General features: G+C 43.2%; 1 protein-coding gene across 2 annotated transcripts in view; it reads right to left on the bottom strand.

Annotated features, from left to right (window-relative positions):
* Nucleotides 1–4,360: 4,360 nt before the first annotated feature.
* Nucleotides 4,361–21,765, bottom strand: part of SEC23IP (SEC23 interacting protein) — a 278,621-nt gene continuing 261,216 nt past the window's right edge. For both annotated transcript variants that reach the window (XR_015155667.1, XR_015155669.1), the window contains exon 22: nt 4,361–4,392. The gene's annotated coding sequence lies outside the window, so the exon portion shown is untranslated. The remainder of the gene's footprint in view (nt 4,393–21,765) is intronic.

Genomic DNA, 21,765 nt, shown 5'->3' with positions numbered 1-21,765 from the left:
GCCGTCCCCGCTTCGAATACCCTGGATCAGCCGGGGCTGGACCCCGGCATCCCAGGGCTGATCTCCTTCAGAATGGAGTGGTTGGATCTCCTTGCAGTCCAAGGGACTCTCAAGAGTCTTCTCCAACACCACAGTTCAAAAGCATCAATTCTTCGGCGCTCAGCCTTCTTCACAGTCCAACTCTCACATCCATACATGACCACAGGAAAAACCATAGCCTTGGCTAGACAGACCTTTGTTGGCAAAGTAATGTCTCTGCTTTTGAATATGCTATCTAGGTTGGTCATAACTTTCCTTCCAAGGAGTAAGCATCTTTTAATTTCATGGCTGCAGTCACCATCTGCAGTGATTTTGGAGCCCAGAAAAATAAAGTCTGACACTGTTTCCCCATCTATTTCCCATGAAGTGATGGGACCAGATGCCATGATCTTCGTTTTCTGAGTGTTGAGCTCTAAGCCAACTTTTTCACTCTCCTCTTTCACTTTTATCAAGAGGCTTTTGAGTTCCTCTTCACTTTCTACCATAAGGGTGGTGTCATCTGCATATCTGAGGTTACTGACATTTCTCCTGGCAATCTTGATTCCAGCTTGTGTTTCTTCCAGTCCAGCGTTTCTCTTGATGTACTCTGCATATAAGTTAAATAAGCAGGGTGACAATATACAGCCTTGACGTACTTCTTTTCCTATTTGGAACCCTACTGAGCTCAAAATAAACCCCAAAGACTGGCCTCAAAAACTGCCTCTGCCCTCCACGTATAAAACAGAGAGCCAGTGGGAAGCTGCTGTATAGCACAGGGAACGCAGCTCAGAGCTCTGTGATGACCTAGATGGGTGGGATGGGGGGGGTGAAGGTCCAAGAGGGAGGGGACATATGTATACATATAGCTGATTCACCTTGTTGTACAGCAGAAACTAAAACAACTTTGGAAAGCAATTATACTCTAATAAAATAGGAAAAAACTACCCCTGCCCTAGTTAAACTGGATGAGAGGTAGATAATTGACGCCCCAGTTTAAAAAAATTGAGCAATCAGCCAGCAAATGATGGAGACAAACATCTGGGTGTGATGCCAAACGAGGCAAGCATCTTGACAGAGATGAGGAGGAAACACAAAGAGACAGCCACCCCCACCTCACCCCCCACCCACCAAAACCACTCTCATCCCTGAGTGATGGTTGTGCACACGCCCTTCACTCTGGAACTCAATCATTTCACTTTCTCTCTGTGGATAATGGAGGTCAGTGATTAAAATGAGTCCTGCAGAAATTAAGAATAATTCTACATCACCACATTCATCGAATCATGCTCAAATTAGACAATGTTTGGTAAAGCACTTTGCGAACTACAAAATACACCATACATGTTGACTAGCATTATTTTATACTTTATAGGGCAATTAATATAAGGTAGTAATTAAGATGACAAATTCGAGGGTGAAGCACAGAGGTTCAAAGCCATCGCCTCTTGATTTGGGGAGTTACCTAGCTTCTCTGAGATGCAGTGACTTCATAGATGAAATATGTTATGTACGTCACAGACAACACGCTTCTAAAGCTCTGATACATCACCTGGTACCCAGCCAGTGACAACCAGTGAAAGTTGTTATCATAAACATAAACTAGCACTAATATCTGACTAGGTTGATTTAGAAGCAGAATTTACTGGGACCCCAAAGCCAAATCTGAAAATAGAAAATTGACACTAATTTATTAACTTGTTAGAAACAAGATCTAAAAAGAGATGGACCAGCTGCTTTTTAAAAATTCAGTCATTGACCTGTTAGATGTTGCTGGTATATTTCCATATTCCCAGGAAGGTTCCACTTTATAAAGATAGTTCTAGAGTGCATCAGAAGGGTATTTGCTGGTGGTGGATAGCGATGTACATTATAGTGCTTTTGACTGACATTAGAAAGACTTTCAGCAGTTTCTCAAAGGCACAAAAGATTATTCTTTTGTCCTTCAACTTCTCTTTAACACAGATCATGAGAACATTATTTAGCTGGAGCCATGTTGCTTCTGGCAGAAACACAGGGTGTCCTTTTTGAGTTCATACCTTAGGTAAGTCCCTGTCTGACCACTTTGTTCTCCAGATGAAAAGGTGACCCAATCTCCATAGAAGAAATGATCTGTTGGCTTCAACCAATTCAAGAGGAAAGCAACATAGCTTTGTTACATTAATATTCTTTTATAAGCAAGCTGCCCTGGGGGTTTTCTTTGATTACAGCCTCTAAAATGGATTTATTTTCTAAATGTTGACCTTTACCAGGTATCTTGTAGACAATAAATAATCTCCAAGCGGCCCCGTATTTACCAAGATATACCACCTACTATATGTGCATTGATTTTTTTAAGCCACAAACTCGCTCAACTTTATCTACTGAAAATATCCCCAGCAAAATAATGCTTCATTCTTTTCCCACCTCCAAATCCTACAGTACACAAATGTACAACGGAATTTGTATGCAGCATAGTAGGGGTTGGAGTGGATCTGACTTTTGGTATAAAATAGTTTCTTTAGTTCTTATTGTTAAGTAGCTTTTCCCAAGAAATGTGCTAAATTTATTGGAATGAAAAGTACATTCATACTCAAATGATATTTACATTTCGCAAGCATACAGATCACTGTCCTCTACTCTTTCAGCTACAAGTTCAAGCACTGGGTCAGTGCTCTGGCTCAAATTCCTTGCCCTCCCCAGTGCCATGCTCAAGTTGAGGCCTCCATCATGTCTTGCCTGGACTGAGGCAGCAGCTTCCTACTGCCACCTAAGGCCCCCTAAGCTGCACACACTTAGAACTCGTATTCTGCCCTCCTGGGTTCTGACAGGGGGTGTGCTGGACCTTGCTTATCCTGGATGAGAGAGGGGACTATAACATTTTCAGGAATCTTGTAAGCTAAATTCCAAACATAGCCATTATTTAAAAGCCAAGTTAGGGGCTTCCCTGGTGGCTCAGTGGTAAAGAATCTGCCTGCCAATGCAGGCGACACGGGTTCGATTTCTGATCCGGGAATGTCCCACAGGCTGCAGAGCAGCTAAGCCCGTGAACCACAACTATTGAGGCTGTGTGCTAGAGCCTGCGAGCTGCAGCTACCGAAGCCTGCGCGCCCCAGGGTTCGTGACCCGCAACAAGAAAAGCCACCGCAACGAGAAGCCTGTGCACTGCAACTAGAGAGCAGCCCCGCTCTCTGCAACCAGAAGAAAGCACGAGAAGCAGCAAAGACCCAGTACAACCACATAGACTTCCCTGGTGGTTCAGAGGTAAAGCGTCTGCCTACAATGCGGGAGACCCGGGTTCAATCCCTGGGTTGGGAAGATCCCCTGGAGAAGGAAATGACAACCCACTCCAGTATTCTTGCCTGGAAAATCCCATCGACAGAGGAACCTGGTAGGCTACAGTCCGTGGAGTCACAGAGTCAGACACGACTGAGCGACTTCACTTTCACTTTCACAGCCAAAAATATATAAATAAATGTATTTTTTAAAAACCAAGTTACATAAATTCACAATTAAACAAATTACAAAAGAAAAAAGGCAATGACTTCCAAAACCTCATCACTTCACCGCAGGCTCGAGGCAGAGTCCCTGTTCCCCCTCAAAGCATATACATCACAAGATCTTCGAGCTCTTGTGCAGAACTAAAACTCCCACCAAATGGAAGATGTTAACTACTTGCTGAAGCACTCCATTCCAGAGAGAATGTCACAATTCCATAATCTCAAGAACCACAGGAGACCATCATGAGACCACCTGATGGCAGATGCTCTCTAGACTGAAGAAATGCGGGCCCTGCACGCACCCTGATCCTTATCAGCAATCCGACCCCTTGACTACAAGACTCCTCACAAATCCCCTCCAGGTTGGGACACCGTTTTGAGGGCATTAGGCAGCTATGGACCCCTTTGCCTAGCAAAGCAATACAGCTGTTCTTTTCTACTTCATCCAAACTCTGTGTCTGAGATTCAGTTTGGTGCCAAGCGTACAGAGCCTGATATCAGTTCAGTATCAGGGACAACATGTTGACAGCTTGCAATTGGCCAGGTGGGAATTACTACATCACAGAAATTAGTAAAATGATACATATTACAGCTTCCCATCACCCTGCACCAGAAAAGGTTTTGAACATTTAGGTACACAGCACCGGTTCTCACTTACCTCCAGTGCTCAGCCATCAGGCAGGAGGCCCCACATCCTCCTCACAGCAGGCATAGCTCCTGGAGACAGTGATGGGCTTGGGAAAAGTCATATAATCCAAACACGGCCAACTGGAGATCTCTGGAGAGGAGTTCAATGGGATTAACAGCAGAATAATGACTTCTCTCTCTTTGAGATTGCAACCTGGGGGTACATTTAAGCCTGGAGCTGCTGGGGAACCTTCATGTGGAGGGAATCTGTCTGAAAAACAAAAACCACACAAAAGGAAACCAGAATGAGAAAGTAAAAGAGATGGGCGGGGGGCAGGGGGAGAGGGAGTCAGTTGTGACATCATTCGAGCACCTTGATCCAGCTGTACCTGAAATTAGAATAATTCCTGGAGTTTTCAGATACATGAGTGAAAAAATTCCTTTGGGGCTTGACAGACTTCAAGTACTTTGCTTCTATTCTTTGTAACTTAAAATTTTCTGAGCTACGTAGTTTTCTTAGTAGAATTTAAGCAGACCATTGGGCTCTGGTTTAAGTTTTGTTCTTAGTGAGCAAATATTGTCAGCCTCCTGCCAGGAGGGAAAGGGAAGGAGCAGAGCAAACAGCAGAGCTGACCTCCTGCCAAACAAATGCAACCGAACCGCACATCGTTAAAGCAAAGGCGCTGAGTTTGCCTCAAGGGAGACTCTGTTTCCAATATCCAGGGACACAAAATCAAAGTTGAATACATCCTAAGCACTAAGACCTCTGGATCAGAGCCACCCCCGCCGCCCCCAGAGTTTCAGATGAAGTAGGTCTGGCGTGGGGCAGATGAATATGAATTTCTCTCAAGTTCCCAGATGACGCTCGTGCACCTGGCCCGTGACCATACTTTGGAAACCATCCTTTGTGCATTAGAAATCTAAACACAGAGGTGGGAGACACAACTTTAGGGGTATAGGCTAGTCTCCAGACTCTATCCTTCCTTCTCAGGTCCCAATATGCAGGGTGGGCCCCCAAGGGCCATGTTTTCTGCCACTGGACTCTACCACTGTTATTCAGAGTTGGTCAAAGTTATACCAATTTAATGGTTTTCCCCAATAACTTGAACTTAGGAGAGAGAGACTAGAAGTCATCGTAGCAGAGTTTCAAAGGATCTGCCTAGGAAGCTGATCCGAACTCCTGCTGCTGAGGCATCTTTGTGAGTTAAGAACAGAGGCTCTATAATCAGCATGCCTAGCTCACTGGCAAAGAGGAGGTGATAATAATAAGACCAACCTCATGGGGTTGTTATGAAAATTAACTAAGATGCAGTTTTGGCCCAGGGCCTGGCACGTAGGGAGAGCTCAGTAAATGCCAGCCACTATTACCCCAGTTGTTGTCAACATTCCATCATGGAGCTGACGGGGCTCCTGCTCTTCCTTCAGTTTCGTGAGCTATCACAGCAGCCTTCCAATATATTCCTTTCTCTTAAGTTATTCAAAGTGGGTTCCTGTGGCTTGCAATCAAAGGAGCTTAAGTAAAATACAATTATAGAGAAAAGCTTGGACTTGCCTACACTGGTTTAGCATCATCAGCCAGCAGGCACAAACCAGCCCAGGAAATCACTTCGCCCTCGTAATACAGCCCAGCCTTCATTCAACAAGCATTCAGGCGGCACTTAGATGACCAACACCATACCAGACGCTGTTGGGAAACACAGTCCCTGCACCGAACAAGTTTCTGGCCTCAGAAGAAATCAAGGCTTGCACCCAATTAACTGAGATGCAATGCCGGAAGCCAGGTGGCCATCAGAAGGTAGTAATAAAGGTGCAATGTCATCTCTCCCACTCAGGACCAGGGAGCCCCAGGAACCCCCATGGGAACATGGGCAGCAGGTGTAACTCAGATAGCAGAGGTTACCTCACCCAGAAGGCTACAGAGTCGGGGTATTGATACCCAAAAGCCCATCAGTCCCTGGCAAGGCTGCTCCCAAGGGTTTTAACTCTCCAGAACTTTCCACCTGTTCTGTGGGTGACAAAGCAAGCTCGGGGCAAGAGAAATCCCCCTGGCAAAGAAACCCAGGTGCTGTCAGTTAGGAGTCAGGCTGTGTGTGCTAAAGTGGCAGAGCTGGGGTATCAGTGGGGCACCGAAAGCATCTTCCCGGCAGAGTGTGTACAAAGACGGAAGAATGAGCAGGAGCAACAGGAAAAAGGAGTAATTTCCGGGGTGGAGCTTCTGAGCTACTTTTCCTATAACATGCCTTGTTGCACTATCAGACTTTCAAAAAAATTCATGTTCCCAAATAAGGGATATTCTACAAATACATGACCAGCACTCCTCAAACCTATTAAAGTTGTCAAAACAAGGAAAGTCTGAGAAACTATCAAAGACAAGAAGAGTCTAAGGAGATACGATAGTCAACCATAATGTGGTGTCCTAGATCCTTTCTTGGAACAGAAAAGGGAGGGAAAAAAAAAAGAACTACAGAAATCTGAATAAAGAATGGTTGAGTAATAATGTATCAATATTGATTCATTTATTGTGACAAATGTACTACACTAATGTAAGATGTTAACAATAGGAAAAACTGGGTCTAGGGGTACATATGAAGTCTTTGTACTATCTTAGAAATTTTTCTATAAATCTAAAACTGCTTCGAAGTGGGAAGTTTATTTTTAAAATGGAAGCACACCTCCTCCTTCACAGGGCTGTTGAAAGGCTCAAAGGGATGTCTTATAGGAAGTAAGTGACATACCCAATGCTCTCAATAAATATTAGCTTGTTTAAGAAGCCACAGGATAACTGAAAGTTCCAAGAATAAATTCTGGTTTAATGGGAGCTCAATCGGTCGTCCCACTCTGTCTTTTCTTCATACTTATTTATTTCCACATGATTCCATTTCTTTCACCAAATTCATTATTTAACCAGTCTAAGCTCCAATACTTTGGCCACCTGATTCAAAGAGTTGACTCACTGGGAAAGACCCTGCTGCTCCGAAAGATTGAAGGCGGGAGGAGAAGGGGATGACAGAGGATGAGATGGATGGATGGCATCACTGACTCAATGAACATGAGTTTGAGCAAATTCCAAGAGATGGTGAAGGACAGGGAAGCCTGGTGTGCTGCAGTCCATAGGGTTGCAGAGTTGAACACAGCCAAGCAACTGAACAACAACAGATACCAGCATCCATTTTTAAGTTAATTTACAGAAGTCTCCCTAACACTAAGTAATAATAAAACTTGAAAATGAATAAGTTAACAAAAGTTAGGTTCCTTTCACTTGTTGAAACAAAAGCAAATCACAGGGTGTGACTATCTCATACCTCCAGCACACACTGTCTCACAATCGCATTCAGGAATAATTCAGGGTCATTCGCAGACATGGAGCAAAGAGCCTCCCAAATGCCCAAGGCCAGTCGGATTCCAGAGCCAGGCCACATTTTATTTACCAGCAGGGATGAGCTGCTTGTCCTCTTAAACCCAACAGGGAGCCTGACCAGAAACAAGTCAGCCTGGAGAAGGGCTGAGGCTACAACACCTCCAGCCTGGGCCTGTACTGGGCCTGTGGGGACAAGCCAGGTGATAAATGAAATCCTTGTCTTTGCACAGATCCGCCACGGGGCAAGTGTAGGAGAGAAAGCCCATCAGTGCTTTCAATGGGCTTTCTGATGGGTTTACATGAAGGTTACAGGTAAGGTTACATGAATGCTTGAGAAGACAGAGCGATGGCCCAGGACCCCTGGCTCAGAGCACTGATTTGAGGATATCATTTCTCTGTGGAGTGGGCAGACAGTGTTAAGACCAGAGCCACTCAGGAGAAAGGGAAAAGCCATCTGATGATTCAGTTCAGTTCACTCACTCAGCCATGTCCGACTCTTTGTGATCTCATGGACTGCAGCACACCAGGCTTCCCTGTCCATCATCAACTCCCAGAGTCTACTCAAACCCAAGTCCATCGAGTCAGTGATGCCACACAACCATTTTATCCTCTGTCGTCCCCTTCTCCTCCTGCCCTCATTCTTTCCCAGCATCAGGCTCTTTTCCAATGAGTCAGTTCTTCGCATCAGGTGGCCAAAGTATTGGAGCTTCAGCTTCAGTATCAGTCCTTCCAATGAATATTCAGTACTGATCTCCTTTAGGATGGGCTGGTTGGATCTCCTTGCAGTTCAAGGGGCTTTTAAGAGTCTTCTCCAACACCACAGTTCAAAAGCATCAATTCTTCGGCACTCAGTTTTCTTTATACTCCAACTCTCACACCCATACATGACCATTGGAAAAACCATAGCTTCAACTAGATGGACCTTTGTTGGTAAAGTAATATCTCTGCTTTTTAATATGCTATCTAGGTTGATCATCACTTTTCTTTCAAGGAGCAAGCGTCTTTTAATTTCAAGGCTGCAGTCACTATCTGCAGTGATTTTGGAGCCCCAAAAAATAGTCTGTCACTGTTTCCCCATCTATTTCCCATGAAGTGATGGGACCAGATGCTATGATCTTTGTTTTCTGAATGTTGAGCTTTAAGCCAACATTTTCACTCTCCTCTTTCACTTTCATCAAGAGGCTCTTTGGTTCTTCTTCACTTTCTGCCATAAGGGTGGTGTCATCTGCATATCTGAGGTTATTGATATTTCTCCCAGCAATCTTGATTCCAGCTTGTGCTTCATCCAGCCCAGCATTCCACGTGATGTAATCTGCATATAAGTTAAATAAGCAGGGTGACAATATACAGCCTTGACGAACTCCTTTCCTGATTTGTAACCAGTCTGTTGTTCCATGTCCAGTTCTAACTGTTGCTTCCTGACCTGCACACAAATTTCTCAAGAGGCAGGTCAGGTGGTCTGGTAGTCCCATCTCTTTCAGAATTTTCCACAGTTTGTTGTTATCCACACAGTCAAGGGCTTTGGCATAGTCAATAAAGCAGATATAGATGTTTTTCTGGAACTCTCTTGCTTTTTCCATGATCCAGTGGATGTTGACAATTTGATCTTTGGTTCCTCTGCCTTTTCTAAAACCAGCTTGAACATCTGGAAGTTCACAGTTCACGTATTGCTGAAGCCTGGCTTGGAGAATTTCGAGCATTACTTTACAAGCATGTGAGATGAGTGCAATTGTGCAGCAGTTTGAGCATTCTTTGGCATTGCCTTTCTTTGGGATTGGAATGAAAACTGACCTTTTCCAGTCCTGCAGCCACTGCTGAGATTTCCAAATTTGCTGACATATTGAGTGCAGCACTTTCACAGCATCACCTTTTAGGATTTGAAATAGCTCAACTGGAATTCCATCACCTCCACTAGCTTTGTTCGAAGTGATGCTTCCTAAGGCCCACTACACTTTGCATTCCAGGATGTCTGGCTCTAGGTGAGTGATCATACCATCGTGGTTATCTTGGTCATGAAGATCTTTTTTGTATAGTCCTATGTATTCTTGCCACCTCTTCTTAATATCTTCTGCTTCTGTTAGGTCCATACCATTTCTGTTCTTTATTGTGACCATCTTTGCATGAAATGTTCCCTTGGTATCTCTAATTTTCTTGAAGAGCTTTCTATTCTTTCCCATTCTGTTGTTTTCCTTTATTTCTTTGTATTGATCACTGAGGAAGGCTTTCTTATATCTCCTTGCTATTCTTTGGAACTCTACATTCAAATGGGTATATCCTTCCTTTTCTCCTTTGCTTTTCACTTCTCTTCTTTTCACAGCTATTTGTAAGGCCTCCTTAGACAGCCATTTTGCCTTTTTGCATTTCTTTTTCTTAGGGATGGTCTTGCTCCCTGTCTCCTGTACAATGTCACAAACCTTCATCCGTAGTTCTTCAGGCACTCTGTTTATCAGATGTAATTCCTTGAATCTATTTCTCACTTCCACTGTATAATCATAAGGGATTTGATTTAGATCATACCTGAATGGTCTAGTGGTTTTTCCCCACTTTCTTCAATTTAAGTCTGATTTTGGCAATAAGGAGTTCATGATCTGAGCCACAGTTGGCTCCCGGTCTTGTTTTTGCTGACTGTATAGAGCTTCTCCATCTTTGGCTGCAAAGAATATAATCAATCTGATTTCTGTATTGACCATCTGGTGATGTCCATGTGTAGAGTCTTCTCTTCTGTTGTTGGAAGATAGTGTTTGCTATGACCAGTGCGTTCTCTTGGAAAAACTTTATAGCCTTTGCCCTACTTCATTCTGTACTCCAAGTCCAAATTTGCCTGTTACTCCAGGTATTTCTTGACTTCCTACTTTTGCATTCCAGTCCCCTATAATGAAAAGGACATCCTTTTTTGGGTGTTAGTTCTAGAAGGTCTTGTAGGTCTTCATAGAACCATTCAACTTCAGCTTCTTCAGCATTACTGGTCGGGGCATAGACTTGGATACTGTGATATTGAACAGTTTGCCTTGGAAAAGAACAGAGATCATTCTGTCGTTTTTGAGACTGCATCCAAGTACTGCATTTTGGACTCTTTTGTTGACTGTGAGGGCTACTCCATTTCTTCTAAGGGATTCTTGCCCACAGTAGTAGATATAATGGTCATTTGAGTTAAATTCACCCATTCCAGTCCATTTTAGTTCACTGATTCCTGAAAATGTCGACATTCACTCTTGCCATCTCCTGTTTGACCACTTCCAATTTGCCTTGATTCATGGACCTAACATTGCAGGTTCCTATGCAATATTGCTCTTTACAGCATAGGACTTTACATCCATCACCAGTACATCCAGAACTGAGTGTTGTATGCTGATTACATAAATGTATTTCTTAGCACTGCCTTGCAAAGTCATGTTATCAGTGGAGATTCATGGCTTGTTTTTTATAAAGGCTTTCTCCCCAGGACACTTGGTTCTACCTTACTGCTTCCAAAAAGTGAAGAGTGCCTTGTCTTTTACTGGCTAAGGACTATACGAGCCCACAAAAGACAAGTTTGGTCCCTAATCCATGCCCACCCCTGTGTGCTGAAGCAGACTGGGATTACAATTCTGGGTCATTCAGTGGCTTTGAACTCCTGCTCAGGTGCTGGGGAACTGGGGGCAATGGGGAAACAGGAAGTGGGTGCAGAGGAGGAGGTGAATGGTATGAAGCTGCTCAGGCAGGCAGGCCCCTCATTCAAGGGCTCTGTGCTGAGGTTAGACGGTTGGGCACCTGCCATCTCTGCCTGTTCTGGAGCTCTGAGGGTGGCATGGGGCAGCCTGCGGTGCTGTCCAGAGGAGCCTTGCACCTCAGTGACCATCTCCCAGCCAGAAAGATCCAGATTGTGGACTCAGCACACTGCAGCATTTCCCTCACCAGCATGTAATTAAAAGCACCCAGAGACAATAAGTCAGAAGAGGAAAGACTATATAGTTAAATACTAAGTTGACCAAAAAGTTCATCTGACTGAAGTTCAAAGACCAAAGCTCAAAGACCAAAATGGACTTTTTGGCCAGTGCCATACATTACAACTTTAAAAGTCTCTATGAAAAAAGAGACTATAAATATAGCTAGAAAGCAAGCCACAACTAAAGATAATTGCAACTTATTTAACTGACAAACGATCAATACCTATTGCTTATAGATGGTGATTGGTAAGGATAAAGATTTTACCCTTAAAAAATTTTTATCCTTTATAAAATCTTTATCCTTACAAATCCTTACAAATCAATGATTTAAACACACCCACTCACACAACCCAGAAGAGGGAGCCTGAAGTGCCAAAAAATACATGAAATGATGCTCAGGCCCTTTAATACTCAAGAGGTCAGCAAATTATATCAGGAGGTAGAGGGTGGTTAAGAACTTGTGCTGGCTAAGCCCCAGAAATAATAACAACAACAGACTGAGCAGGAGAAATGCCCCTCTCCCGTTTATGTATAATCTCAGGAAGTGTGGGAAGGAAGGGCCTCCCTACTCCCCTCCAGATACCTCTTCAAGGATATAATGAGATTTTCTTTCTTTTAAACAGAAAAAACATCTGACCAGCCATGGTGCACTATAAGTCCCTTCAGTCGTTTCCGACTCTTTGCAGCAGCATGGACTGCAACCCAGGGACTGAACCCAGGTCCCTGTCCTGCATTAACAGGTAGGTCCTTTACCACCAGTGCCACCCGGGAAGCCTGAAGCAGCCGTGGTAAAATATAATATTTAAGAAACTGGTGTGGTGGGCACATGTATGTTACTTTCTGAATTTTTTCTTTTTTACATGCTTGAAACATTTTACAATTTTTATAGAGCTCATAAATGATGAAAAATGAATGAAATGATGACATTCAAAACAAGGATGGAGTCAGAAGAGGACACCAGGGTGCAAAAGCAATTCCCTTGGGGCACAGACCTGGGGAGCAGCGGGCAGAGTCAGCCTCCCCTCCCCACTCCAGCAGCCCCGTACCTTGCTTCATTCCCTGGGTTATTCATGACCTTGTAAGGGGGCCTTTCTCTTGCCCAGTCTGGGGCCAGTTTGGGGACCCACAACTCATGTTCCAACTATACTGACTCTGACAACAGGCCAGAAAGACTGAAGTTTAAAATTTGGGGTATTAATGTCTCACCTTCACATTAACCAAGTCCTGATGTTAATAAGAATATTCATTACTGATGATAAATGCGGACACTTGGAAAGGGCATGACCTAAGTCATTATCATTCATTACAGACTGCCCTCCAGAAACAAGGCTTTCATTTAAATTTCCTGAGGTTGGGTTTGCCTCCATTTCTGATATTTAAGAAAAGAAAAAATTCACTGTGAATACAAATCAGTTCAGGTTGAGTTAAAGGTAATTCTATTACTTTCCAAAATGTCAAAGATTCGTGCTTTTGAATCCCATGAGATACCTGATCACAGCAATGTACATTTCTTTGTGATGGCGATTAAGTGCAAGTAGCAAGAACCTATAATTTTAGGCTTCAGGTTGACTCAACTGGGCGAAAATATTTATTTTTCCTTTGCTCTTTCTATTGGGTTCACATAATGAATTAAATGCAGGGCTCTCTTTCTTGATTATTGCTTCAGAAAGAAACTGTCATGCCTTATTACTCATTTTCAAAAAGAGATGATAGCATGTTTTATTATAGGATTCTTATGTATTGCTAATGTCTAGATAACTCAGCAGATTAATTCTCTCTATACAAGGAGAAATGATTGAATGAACTGGATATCTATAAAAGTCCATCAGTTGTGACCTAAAAACTTTATAGAAGAGGGCACACAAGGACCCAAAGAGAAAAGTATAAATCTGACATCAGAGACATAAAATTATACCCAGAGGTTTATCTGAGATTGATTGAAGAACCATAGTGTTCAATAGGTAATTTTTTAATATTAAGTACTATAAATTACTTATAGGAGGTGGAAGACATGGAAAAAATAGCTAAAAATATACTCTGAGATATATATGGCACTTTAAATTTTAAAAGCTGAATTATTTATGGCCTCTGAGCACACACAAAAGCCAGACTTACACAAAATTTCAGATGTAAATTTTGATGAGTCTCATAAAATATGACATCAGTGTCACGGGACCAGTTCTAAACCTCAGGAAGCTTAGGACACTGGACAGCTTTTTGTTTCCCCAGCATGCTATTCTGACTCCCCCTTGAGAGAAGTGCATCCATGGGGTTCAAGTAAAGTGAACCCTTACTTGCATAAGATGCTGGGTATCGCACACTGGGCCGTCCAACTCTCATCTCTAACCTTCCCCACCCTGCTCTGAGCCCTGGGAAGCTGACTAGTCTCACCTGTGTTAACAGCTCCCCAGCACTCTGGCTTCCAGTTGGCCGGGCCCCACAGGAGTCATCAGTAGGAGAAAAAAGGCAGGAGGAAAGTGAAGTCAAAGAGTTTATTCTCCATTTGGTGTCACAGCCAAAGTCCTCATCTCCTATCAGGAGGTGCTCCCAGCTTCCAAAAAGTGCCCTTTCCTTGCTCTGCTGGCATAGGGACAAGGACAGCAGCCTGGAGTACTGTGTCATCCCTTGCTGGTTTCCCTACACCCTGCCCTATACCACCACAAATGATCCATTGATAAGCCATCCATTTCCTGCCAGGTCCCTGGCTAACATCCTTGATCCTCCCCTTCCAGCTTCACCAGAGGGCTAAGCCCTGTAAGTTCTAGACCAAGATCATCCAAACAGCTGGGGCTCCTAGTAAAGAGACAGACTCTCTCTTGACTGCTGTAAGAAGGAATAAACAGGTTTGGGTCACATTTTGGAAGAAAATTCTAGTAAGAGAGCATAGGAAGATTAAGAAGAAGACAAAACTAGAGACAGAAGGACTAGTTTTTGTTTTGTTTTGTTTTTTCACGGCTACAGGCCAAGTCAGCTTCTTTGGTAGCTCAAATGATAAAGAATCTGCCTGTAATTCAGGAGACCCAGGTTTGATCCCTGGGTTGGGAAGACCCCCTGGAGAAGGAAATGGCTACCCATTCTAGTAGTCTTACCTAGAGAACTCCATGGACAGAGGAGCCTAGAGGCTATAACAGTTCATGGGGTCACAAAGAGTCAGACACAGCTGAATCACTAACACTTTCACACAGGCTCGGTACTATGCTACAGGGCTTCCCTGGTGGCTCAGATGGTAAAGAATCCACCTGCAATGTGGGAGACCTGGACTCGATCCCTCGGTTGGGAAGATTCCCTGGAGAATGGAATGGCTACCCACTCTAGTATTCTTGCCTGGAGAATACCCAGGGACAGAGGAGCCTGGTGGGCTACAGACCCTGGGGTCACAAAGAGTTGGACACAACTGAGCAATTTTCACTTTCAAGTACTATGCTAGGTCTTAAGAAGGCAACACAAGCAAAAACAGTGGAGTCAAGAGTCTAAAGAACTAACTGACTCTTAGTGAAGTCGCTCAGTCGTGTCTGACTCTTTGCGACCCCATGGACTGTAGCCTACCAGGTTCCACCGTCCATGGGATTTTCCAGGCAAGAGTACTGGAGTGGGTTGCCATTTCCTTCTCCAGGAGATCTTCTTGACCCGGGGATTGAACCTGGGTCTCCCACGTTGTAGGCAGACACTTTACCATCTGAGCCACGGGGAATGGACTTCACTGAAGGCATTAATACCATTCGCAAAGTCATCCCAGATTTAAATGTCCAGTCCAGAAGTTTCTGGTTTATTTACCTCAGGTCATATTTAGATAGACCAGAATAACCCAGTTTTGGAGGTACAGTTCTCCTGCAGTCATTCCAGCAATGATGCACTGTCTAATTTAATCTTCATGACAGCTGGAGAAGGAAGGTTTTGTTATTATCCCAATTTTACAGAAGGGGACACTAAGGCTTCAAATCCCACAACCAAAAAGTGGTAGGGCTACATCTCACACTCCAGCAATTCTGATCCCTGTCCTCCATATCTTACATTTTTTTCTCACTGAAGTAGAGTTTGTTTACAATGTTATATTAGAAGTTAGGAATGCAGCCTCACCACCAGGGAAATTAAACCCTGGGCTCCTGGCTGACAAGCAGGCACACTTACCACTGTACTAACAAGGAAGACATTCCCACCCTCCATATCTCAGCCCCTACCCTACAGTTGCTGATGTTCAGTCGCTCAGTCGTCTCCAACTCTTTGCAATCCCATGGGCTGCAGCACTCCAGGCTCCTGTCCTCCACTATCTCCCAGAGTTTGCTCAAACTCATGTCCATTGAGTCGTAATGCCATCCCACCATCTCATCTGTCTCCCCCCTCTCTTCCTGCCTTCAATCTTTCCCAGCATCTGGGTCTTTTCCAATGAGTCAACTCTTTGCATCAGGAGGCCAAAGTATTGGAGCTTCAGCTTCAGTATGAGCCCTCCCAATGAATATTCAGGGTTGATTTCCTTTAGGATATAGTACTATAACCTTTTATCATAATTATCTAATCCAACCAAAATGGAATCTTCTAATCACTTAAAAATTAACAATACCAAGAAATTATTGCTAGGAAAATGGTAAACCCCCATACCATTCATACCTCAGAAAACATTATCAAAATTAACAGTCATGCACATTTCAACATTAACATACCAAACCAAGGTGTAACTTATACCATTCCAGGAATATTGTCACATATATCTCAACAAAGCATTCCTAATATGGAGTTCTAGCACTATTTGGGGAAATTCTTATCTCTTTTTTTTATTGTACCCAAAATATCATGGACACAGCTGGAGGTGCTCCAGTTCAATCAGGTATTAGCACTTGGTGTTCAGCTGACACTTCATTATCACTAGTTAAGAGTGAGCTACACCACATTTTTAATGAGTACATACAATATTTTCTTTTATTATTTGTACTTACCATCAAACCATGGTATTATAAAGCACGGCCCACTAGGGTTTTAGTAAGATGTGTGCATTTAGCTTTGATCAGAGCAGCTTTCCCTACAGCTGCTTCTCGTCAGACAGGATAGGGACTCCCTGGCTTGTCACCAGAAGGCAAACGACAACATGTGATTTGCAGTGTCTCACTTTACTCAGATGTCCAGTGGTGAAGAGTGAAGATGTAGTCTAGTGACAGAGAAGGAACTAGGTCCAATTAGGAAGGAGAGGGAGGTGTTTCTCACACAAGCTTTGCAAATAATGCAAGAACTTAGAAATGACACTGGCCTGGGAGAGATATCATAACTACAGGCAACTGCTCACCATTGACATTGTCTGCACTGGAATCTTGGGGTGCCTGAAAGGCACAAAACAGGGTACCAGGAAATATGAAAAACTGGTTGTTCAGACTAAATTGGGTAGTTATCAAATAGACAATAAGCAGCCCTAACAGGCATGCACATGTGCACACTCACACCTCCCAGAGGAAATAAGTCAGAGCCCAAGTGAGCAAAATGAAGTTGGGCAACAGCCCAGGGCAATGGGTGTGAAATAGCAAAGGCACATGAAATCAGAAACGGGCAGGAAGGAGATGGTAACGGCTCCCCACGGGCTTCAGGACTAAGACAAAATACTTGGAGAGCCAGTGTGAGTCACCAGCATGGAGGAGGGCAACACTTTTAAAGAAATCCATCCTCGTCCAAAAATCTCTTACTTCCTAGGACATGGCTGACCTAGATCTGCAGACAGATAGACCTGCTGAAGTGAGGAGTCTGGGAGACTTAAAACATGGCCTTACACTAAGATTACTTTGCATTTACTGCCCCTTTCTTGATCCCAGGGACACTTCAATCCTTTCCCCTCTCTCCCTCAACACCATACTCCATTATTCACATTAGCTATCTACAGTGACCTGTTCAACTGAGTAAGTATTCAGAACCTTACTTCTCTATATACCAGGTGTACACAGCCTAGATCCAATTTTTAGCCTGAAGAAGGTTTTCATTATGATCTACCTGAAATAACTAGCAAGGGTTTGCCAATTACCAGGCAATGGAAATTCAGCACCAAGAGAGGCTTACAAAAGAAAACTTCCTCTAAAAAGTTAAGCTGAAATCAAAACATTACTTTAGACCATCAAAAAGATGTTGTGATGGCTAATTTTCTGTGTCAACCTCACTGACCATGGGGTGTTCAGGTTAAACAATATTTCTGGGTGGGTTTGTGAAGGTATTCCAGCTGAGATCAAAGACCATATTGCCAACATCTGCTGGATCATAGAAAAAGCAAGAGAGTTCCAGAAAAACATCTACTTCTGTTTTATTGACTACATCAAAGCCTTTGACTGTGTAGATAACAACAAACTGTGGAAGAGATGGGAATACCAGACCATCTTACCTGCCTCCTAGAAACCTGTATGCAGGTCAAGAAGCAACAGTTAGAACCAGACATGGAACAACAGACTGGTTTCAAATTGGGAAGGGAGTACTTCAAGGCTCTATATTGTCACCCTGCTCATTCAACTTATATGCAGAGTACATCATGTGTAATGCCGGGCTGGATGAAGCACAAGCTGGAATCAAGATTGCTGGGAGAAATATCAATAACCTCAGATATGCAGATGACACCACCCTTATGGCAGAAAATGAAGAGAAACTGAAGAGCCTCTGGATAAAAGTGAAAGAGGAGAGTGAAAAGTTGGCTTAAAACTCAGCATTCAAAAAACAAAGATTATGGCATCCAGTCCCATCACTTTATGCCAAATAGATGGGGAAACAGTGGAAACAGTGACAGACTTTATTTTCTTGGACTCCAAAATCACTACAGATGGTGACTGCAGCCATGAAAGTGAAAGACGCTTGCTCCTTGGAAGAAAAGCTATGACCAACCTAGACAGCATATTAAAAAGCAGAGACATTACTTTGCCGACAAAAGTCCATCTAGTCAAAGCTATGGTTTTTCCAGTGGTCATGTATGGATGTGAGAGTTGGACTATAAAGAAAGTTAGCACTGAAGAATTGATGCCTTTGAACTGTGGTGTTGGAGAAGACTCTTGAGAGTCCCTTGGACTGAAAGGAGATCCAACCAGTCCATCCTAAAGTAAATCAGTCCTGAATATTCATTGGAAGGACTGATGCTGAAGCTGAAACTCCAATACCTTGGCCACCTGATGCAAAGAACTGACTCATTGGAAAAGACCCTGATTCTGGGAAAGATTGAAGGCAGGAGGAGAAGGGGACAACAGAGGATGAGATGGTCGGATGGCATCACTGACTGGATGGACATGAATTTGAGTAAGCTCTGGGAGATGGTGATGAACAGGGATACCTGGTGTGTGCAGTCCATGGGGTCGCAGAGTCGGACATGACTCAGAGACTGAACTGGCAGATTCTGGACAGTAACCTGTCCTCTCCAAATGTGGTTGGATGTTCAATTCATTGTGGGCTTAAGTAGAACAAAGGCAGAGGAAAGAGGAATTTGACCTTACTGTCAACTCTCCCACTGTTGAGCTGGGGTCTCTCATCTCATCTCTTGCCCTCCTGTTGGGATTCATACCACCAGCTTTCCTGGGTCTCCAGCTTGCAGACAGCAGATCATGGGATCGTTGGACTTCTCAGCCTCCATAGTCTCCTAAGCCAATTCCCCATTATATTGATATAGATACATAGATATACATGTCTAGATACATCTCTTATTGATTGTTTCTCTGACGAACCTTAATGCCCGAAGCCAAAAGTTTACCTGAGTCTTTACATTTTTACTGAATTTATTGCCAAAGTCATGTCTATATTATCATATTCTAGGAGTTTTATGGAACTATCTTCATTTCCAAGCTAGACTTCAACAGTATGTGAACCGAGAACTTCCAGATATTCAAGCTGGATTTAGAAAAAGCAGAGGAACCAGAGATCAAATTGCCAACATCTCTTGGATCATAGAAAAAGTAAGAGAATTCCAGAAAAACATGTATTTCTGCTTCATTGACTACACTAAATCCTTTGACTGTGTGGCTCACAACAAACTGTGGGAAATTCCTGAAGAGATGGTAATACCAGACCAACTCACCTGCCTCCTGAGAAACCTGTATGCAGGTCAAGAAGCAACAGTTAGACCGGGCGTGGAACAATGGACTGGTTCCAAATTGGGAAAGGAGTACTTTAAGACTGTATATTGTCACACTGCTTATTTAACTTAAATGCAGAGTACCTTATTTTTTGGGACTCCAAAAGCACTGCAGATGGTGATTGCAGTCAAAAAATTAAGACATTTGCTCCTTGGAAGGAAAGTTATGACCAACCTAGACAGCATATCAAAAAGCAGAGACATTACTTTGCCAACAAAAGTGCATCTAGTCAAAGCTATGGTTTTTCCAGTGGTCATGTATGGATGTGAGAGTTGGACCATAAAGAAGGCTGAGTGCCAAAGAATTGATGCTTTTGAACTATAGTGTTGGAGAAGACTCTTGAGAGTCCCTTGGACTGCAAGGAGGTCAAACCAGTCAATCCTAAAGGAAATCAGTCCTGAATATTCATTGGAAGGACTGATGCTGAAGCTGGAGCTCCAATACTTTGGCCACCTGATGTGAAGAACTGACTCCTTGGAAAAGACCATGATGGTGGGAAAGATTGAAGGTGGGAGGAGAAGGAGACGACAGAGGATGAAATGGTTGGATGGCATCACCAACTCAAACAGACATGAGTTTGAGCAAGCTTCAGGAGATGGTGAAGGACAGGGAAGCTTGGAGTGGGGTTGCAAAGATTTAGACGTGACTGAATAACAATAACTTCATTTTTAAGAAAGATACCCAACTGCAGTCTCTGGAATGTAAACAGGAATAAAATGAAATAGGTCCTGCCTATCACAATGTCCAGAATTTTCCATAAACCCACTCTGCTGTGGTTTGCAAACTCCTGTTCTTTGTCAACCCCAAGTCAGACACGAGGCCAGAAAGCCTTTAGGCAACATGCACAGAGACAGTCTACTAGCAGCCAGGTAAACTGAAGAAATGGTGAAAATTACTGATTTTATAGATGCAAATATTAGGAAACTTAAAAGTTACACCTAGTGTGAGGGAAAGAACTTCAAACACTTGCATTTAGATTTATTATTTAAAAAAGTAGACAAAACGGGGTCCATATATAGTAAAATCAATAGATAAATCCAATACACATTAGTCCCCAGACTGCAATTGAGATTATTTTTCAAATAAGAATTCCATTGAGGACTTCCCTCGTGGTCCAGAGGCTAAGAATCCACTGACTGATGCAGGAGACATGGGTTTCATCCCTGGTCCAGGAAGATCCCACAGGCCGCAGGGCAGCTCAGCCCGTGCACCTCAACTCAGCCTGTGCTCTAGAGCCTGGGAGCCACAGAATCACGCTGTGCAATGAAGAGTTCCTCGCAACTAAAGAGAGCCCAAGCATAGCAAGAAGACCCAGCACAGCCATAAATAAATAATTTTTTTTATAAAAAGAATTTCATTGCTAGGGTACCTACTAAGAGATACGTAAGGGAATCTACAAAACAATACCACCACAAACCTGTTCAGTTGCAAGGTGATAGTAATCCTCTGAGCTAATACAAAGGCTACAGATATAATTCCAAGCTGTACACAGTAATGAAACACCATGAAATAAAATGACTGCTTGTTTCTTGTACACTTTTTCAGAATGTGTTTGGCCATCTGCCCCCAGTATCCTTGATGTCACTGGAAAAATAGAACAGCCAACAAAAGTCACAACCATCGCCGGTTTCCTAGTGCAGCATTTCCTATCTGAAGAATGAGTTTCCAAGGGTCTTTCCTGGGAGTGGAGTAATTAGCTCTGAGATCCAGAACTTACAGCTACTCCAGGCTCGATTATAAACCTCTTTGGCTGAAACTATGAACACTGTAATATTATCTTCAGGCATCTCAGGGACCTGGAGACTTCATAAAATGAGAGCTCTTTAGAGGTCAAGTGCAGCATAAATCTCCTTAAGCTTGCAGCGCTTGTTCCAAAATGTAAGCTATTATAAATAATCCATGGAAAACTGACCCACGTGCTCAAATGACATTTGTTGAGGATTTAAATGTCTTTGCCATTGTAATTCAAGGAGGGTCTCCGTATAGTCAGGCAAAATGCACACGTCGGAGACAGGAAGAACAAGACTGACAGCTCTAGAAGACTGAAAAGAAAAAATTTATCATGCGTCTAAAGAAGGTTGATCAACATGTTCTTCATGGAATTTAAGTCCAGGTAGAAAGGACTACTCCCCTGCTCTATGAAGTCTTGCAGGAAGTAGCTTGAAAAGGACCCCTGATGCCATGTTGCATGCTAAGTTGCTCCAATCATGTCCAACTCTTTGCAATCCCATGGACTGTAGCCCACCAGGCTCCTCTGTCCATAGGATTCTCTAGGCAAGAATACT

Source organism: Bos grunniens, chromosome 26 (assembly GCF_055505025.1).
Source record: "Bos grunniens cultivar Pamir isolate PY7600 chromosome 26, Bosgru_T2T1.0, whole genome shotgun sequence".
NCBI classification, from domain to species: domain Eukaryota; kingdom Metazoa; phylum Chordata; class Mammalia; order Artiodactyla; family Bovidae; genus Bos; species Bos grunniens.
The sequence above is the reverse complement of the archived record's forward strand: the minus strand, read 5'-3'. Positions and strand labels throughout refer to the sequence as shown.